The sequence below is a fragment of the Lemur catta genome, chromosome 10 (genome assembly GCF_020740605.2).
Source record: "Lemur catta isolate mLemCat1 chromosome 10, mLemCat1.pri, whole genome shotgun sequence".
Classification (NCBI taxonomy): domain Eukaryota; kingdom Metazoa; phylum Chordata; class Mammalia; order Primates; family Lemuridae; genus Lemur; species Lemur catta.
In genome coordinates this window covers 28,031,173-28,037,172 of record NC_059137.1, presented here as the reverse complement: position 1 = coordinate 28,037,172, position 6,000 = coordinate 28,031,173, and positions in this window count along the sequence as shown.

The following is a 6,000-nucleotide window of genomic DNA, read 5'->3' as shown; positions in this document are numbered from 1 at the left end:
GCTAATGCCAGAAACCTGCTCGAGTTCTGAAAATCATGGTGAAACCACAGTGGAATAATACTTAAAAGAACACTTTCCTTGTAGTCTCTAGGACCACCTACTGGAAATGCCACGTTTCCTGGGCCTCAGCCTGCTTTCGTCTGTGAAAACTCTTGTATGCTTCAGGAGGCAGAGACCAACATTAGGACAATTACGGTGAAAAGTGCTACGGAAAAATACCAAATAGTTCTCCACCTAGCGGTTCTTTCAAAAGTTGTGCCACACACCTCTTGGAAAGATCCAGTTACTCTGGCCTAGCCTTCGATTGGTCTGGAGAAGGAATCGCCGTTCCTAGCTGATGAATCAAACGATTCTGAAAGGAACGGTGAAAAGTGCGGATCCTGTTTCAGTCTTTAGACTGAAACAGGATCCGCACTATTCACCTGTCCCACAAAGGCGCACTTCTCATGTCTGGCGCTAGTCCAACAAACCCAGGACTGACAGAGGCCCTGCACTTGCCACCCCAGAAAAATATCTCATCTCCAAAGAAGGATTCTTACGTTAATGGTTGAAAAGGGCTCCCGTTCTTGAAACGGTGGTGAAAGGATGGTGAAATAATGCTGAAAACAATCCTATCTTCCAAGGCTCCGGTGCCAGGTTTGGGAAACACCAAGTTCCCTGGGCCTCAACAGAGGGTTCTCTGTGAAAAGCATCATAGGCTTCAGGATGCAGAGACCGACCTCATGACTATTACGGTGCAAAACGCTACGGAAATGTCCAATACTTACCAGCATACTGGTGATTTCAGAAGGGTCAGGATGAAATCTGAAGCACGATCCACACTTTTCCCACCTCAGGCAAATATGCACTTACCAACTCTGGAGGTAAACAAATCGAAGGCAGGGCTGACAGAAGCCCCGCACTTACACCCCACCCAGAAATCTCAACTACCAGGCAGGATTCTTATGCTAATGCGAGAAACCTGCTCGGGTTCTGAAAATCATGGTGAAACCACAGTGGAACACTACTTAAAAGAACACTTTCTTTGTAGTCTCTAGGACCAACTATTGGAAATGCCAAGTTTACTGGGCCTCAGCCTGCTTTCGTCTGTGAAAACTCTCGTATGCTTAAGGATGGAGAGACCAATTTAGGACAATTACGGTGAAAAGTGCTACGGAAAAATACCAAACAGTTCTCCACCTAGCGCTTCTTTCAAAAGTTGTGCCACACACCTCTTGGAAAGATCGAGTTACATTGGCCTAGCCTTCGATTGGTCTGGAGAAGGAATCACCGTTCCTAGCTGATGAATCAAATGATTCTGAAAGGAACGGTGAAAAGTGCGGATCCTGTTTCAGTCTTTAGACTGAAACAGGATCCGCACTATTCACCTGTCCCACAAAGGCGCACTTCTCATGTCTGGCGCTACTCCAACAAACCCAGGATTGACAGAGGCCCTGCACTTGCCACCCGAGAAAAATATCTCATCTCCAAAGAAGGATTCTTACGTTAATGGTTGAAAAGGGCTCCCGTTCTTGAAACGGTGGTGACACGATGGTGAAATAATACTGAAAACAATCCTCTCTTCCAAGGCTGCGGTGCCAGGTATGGGAAATACCAGGTTCCCTGGGCCTCAGCAGAGGGTTCTCTGCTAAAAGCGTCATAGGCTTCAGGTTGCAGAGACGGACCTCATGACTATTACGGTGCAAAACGCTATGGAAATGGCAAATAATTGCCGGCATACTGGTGAATTCAAGAGGGTCAGGATGAAATCTGAAGCACGATCTACACTTTTCCCACCTCAGGCAAATATGCACTTACCAACTCTGGAGGTAAAGAAATCAAAGGCAGGGATGACAGAAGCCCCGCACTTACACCCCACCCAGAAATCTCAACTACCGGGCAGGATTCTTATGCTAATGCCAGAAACCTGCTCGAGTTCTGAAAATCATGGTGAAACCACAGTGGAATAATACTTAAAAGAACACTTTCCTTGTAGTCTCTAGGACCACCTACTGGAAATGCCACGTTTCCTGGGCCTCAGCCTGCTTTCGTCTGTGAAAACTCTTGTATGCTTCAGGAGGCAGAGACCAACATTAGGACAATTACGGTGAAAAGTGCTACGGAAAAATACCAAATAGTTCTCCACCTAGCGGTTCTTTCAAAAGTTGTGCCACACACCTCTTGGAAAGATCCAGTTACTCTGGCCTAGCCTTCGATTGGTCTGGAGAAGGAATCGCCATTCCTAGCTGATGAATCAAATGATTCTGAAAGGAACGGTGAAAAGTGCGGATCCTGTTTCAGTCTTTAGACTGAAACAGGATCCGCACTATTCACCTGTCCCACAAAGGCGCACTTCTCATGTCTGGCGCTAGTCCAACAAACCCAGGACTGACAGAGGCCCTGCACTTGCCACCCCAGAAAAATATCTCATCTCCAAAGAAGGATTCTTATGCTAACGGATGTAAAGGGCTCCCGTTCTTGAAACGGTGGTGAAAGGATGGTGAAATAATGCTGAAAACAATCCTATCTTCCAAGGCTCCGGTGCCAGGTTTGGGAAACACCAAGTTCCCTGGGCCTCAACAGAGGGTTCTCTGTGAAAAGCATCATAGGCTTCAGGATGCAGAGACCGACCTCATGACTATTACGGTGCAAAACGCTATGGAAATGTCCAATACTTACCAGCATACTGGTGATTTCAGAAGGGTCAGGATGAAATCTGAAGCACAATCCACACTTTTCCCACCTCAGGCAATATGCACTTACCAACTCTGGAGGTAAACAAATCAAAGGCAGGGCTGACAGAAGCCCCGCACTTACACCCCACCCAGAAATCTCAACTACCAGGCAGGATTCTTATGCTAATGCGAGAAACCTGCTCGGGTTCTGAAAATCATGGTGAAACCACAGTGGAACACTACTTAAAAGAACACTTTCTTTGTAGTCTCTAGGACCAACTATTGGAAATGCCAAGTTTACTGGGCCTCAGCCTGCTTTCGTCTGTGAAAACTCTCGTATGCTTAAGGATGGAGAGACCAATTTAGGACAATTACGGTGAAAAGTGCTACGGAAAAATACCAAACAGTTCTCCACCTAGCGCTTCTTTCAAAAGTTGTGCCACACACCTCTTGGAAAGATCGAGTTACATTGGCCTAGCCTTCGATTGGTCTGGAGAAGGAATCACCGTTCCTAGCTGATGAATCAAACGATTCTGAAAGGAACGGTGAAAAGTGCGGATCCTGTTTCAGTCTTTAGACTGAAACAGGATCCGCACTATTCACCTGTCCCACAAAGGCGCACTTCTCATGTCTGGCGCTAGTCCAACAAACCCAGGACTGACAGAGGCCCTGCACTTGCCACCCGAGAAAAATATCTCATCTCCAAAGAAGGATTCTTATGCTAACGGATGTAAAGGGCTCCCGTTCTTGAAACGGTGGTGAAAGGATGGTGAAATAATGCTGAAAACAATCCTATCTTCCAAGGCTCCGGTGCCAGGTTTGGGAAACACCAAGTTCCCTGGGCCTCAACAGAGGGTTCTCTGTGAAAAGCATCATAGGCTTCAGGATGCAGAGACCGACCTCATGACTATTACCGTGCAAAACGCTATGGAAATGTCCAATACTTACCAGCATACTGGTGATTTCAGAAGGGTCAGGATGAAATCTGAAGCACGATCCACACTTTTCCCACCTCAGGCAAATATGCACTTACCAACTCTGGAGGTAAACAAATCAAAGGCAGGGATGACAGAAGCCCCGCACTTACACCCCACCCAGAAATCTCAACTACCAGGCAGGATTCTTATGCTAATGCGAGAAACCTGCTCGAGTTCTGAAAATCATGGTGAAACCACAGTGGAATAATACTTAAAAGAACACTTTCCTTGTAGTCTCTAGGACCACCTACTGGAAATGCCACGTTTACTGGGTGGGCCTCAGCCTGCTTTCGTCTGTGAAAACTCTTGTATGCTTCAGGAGGCAGAGACCAACATTAGGACAATTACGGTGAAAAGTGCTACGGAAAAATACCAAATAGTTCTCCACCTAGCGGTTCTTTCAAAAGTTGTGCCACACACCTCTTGGAAAGATCCAGTTACTCTGGCCTAGCCTTCGATTGGACTGGAGAAGGAATCGCCGTTCCTAGCTGATGAATCAAACGATGCTGAAAGGAACGGTGAAAAGTGCGGATCCTGTTTCAGTCTTTAGACTGAAACAGGATCCGCACTATTCACCTGTCCCACAAAGGCGCACTTCTCATGTCTGGCGCTAGTCCAACAAACCCAGGACTGACAGAGGCCCTGCACTTGCCACCCCAGAAAAATATCTCATCTCCAAAGAAGGATTCTTATGCTAACGGATGTAAAGGGCTCCCGTTCTTGAAACGGTGGTGAAAGGATGGTGAAATAATGCTGAAAACAATCCTATCTTCCAAGGCTCCGGTGCCAGGTTTGGGAAACACCAAGTTCCCTGAGCCTCAACAGAGGGTTCTCTGTGAAAAGCATCATAGGCTTCAGGATGCAGAGACCGACCTCATGACTATTACGGTGCAAAACGCTATGGAAATGTCCAATACTTACCAGCATACTGGTGATTTCAGAAGGGTCAGGATGAAATCTGAAGCACGATCCACACTTTTCCCACCTCAGGCAAATATGCACTTACCAACTCTGGAGGTAAACAAATCAAAGGCAGGGCTGACAGAAGCCCCGCACTTACACCCCACCCAGAAATCTCAACTACCAGGCAGGATTCTTATGCTAATGCGAGAAACCTGCTCGGGTTCTGAAAATCATGGTGAAACCACAGTGGAACACTACTTAAAAGAACACTTTCTTTGTAGTCTCTAGGACCAACTATTGGAAATGCCAAGTTTACTGGGCCTCAGCCTGCTTTCGTCTGTGAAATCTCTCGTATGCTTAAGGATGGAGAGACCAATTTAGGACAATTACGGTGAAAAGTGCTACGGGAAAATACCAAACAGTTCTCCACCTAGCGCTTCTTTCAAAAGTTGTGCCACACACCTCTTGGAAAGATCGAGTTACATTGGCCTAGCCTTCGATTGGTCTGGAGAAGGAATCACCGTTCCTAGCTGATGAATCAAATGATTCTGAAAGGAACGGTGAAAAGTGCGGATCCTGTTTCAGTCTTTAGACTGAAACAGGATCCGCACTATTCACCTGTCCCACAAAGGCGCACTTCTCATGTCTGGCGCTACTCCAACAAACCCAGGATTGACAGAGGCCCTGCACTTGCCACCCGAGACAAATATCTCATCTCCAAAGAAGGATTCTTACGTTAATGGTTGAAAAGGGCTCCCGTTCTTGAAACGGTGGTGACACGATGGTGAAATAATACTGAAAACAATCCTCTCTTCCAAGGCTGCGGTGCCAGGTATGGGAAATACCAGGTTCCCTGGGCCTCAGCAGAGCGTTCTCTGCTAAAAGCGTCATAGGCTTCAGGTTGCAGAGACGGACCTCATGACTATTACGGTGCAAAACGCTATGGAAATGGCAAATAATTGCCGGCATACTGGTGAATTCAAGAGGGTCAGGATGAAATCTGAAGCACGATCTACACTTTTCCCACCTCAGGCAAATATGCACTTACCAACTCTGGAGGTAAAGAAATCAAAGGCAGGGATGACAGAAGCCCCGCACTTACACCCCACCCAGAAATCTCAACTACCGGGCAGGATTCTTATGCTAATGCCAGAAACCTGCTCGAGTTCTGAAAATCATGGTGAAACCACAGTGGAATAATACTTAAAAGAACACTTTCCTTGTAGTCTCTAGGACCACCTACTGGAAATGCCACGTTTCCTGGGCCTCAGCCTGCTTTCGTCTGTGAAAACTCTTGTATGCTTCAGGAGGCAGAGACCAACATTAGGACAATTACGGTGAAAAGTGCTACGGAAAAATACCAAATAGTTCTCCACCTAGCGTTTCTTTCAAAAGTTGTGCCACACACCTCTTGGAAAGATCCAGTTACTCTGGCCTAGCCTTCGATTGGTCTGGAGAAGGAATCG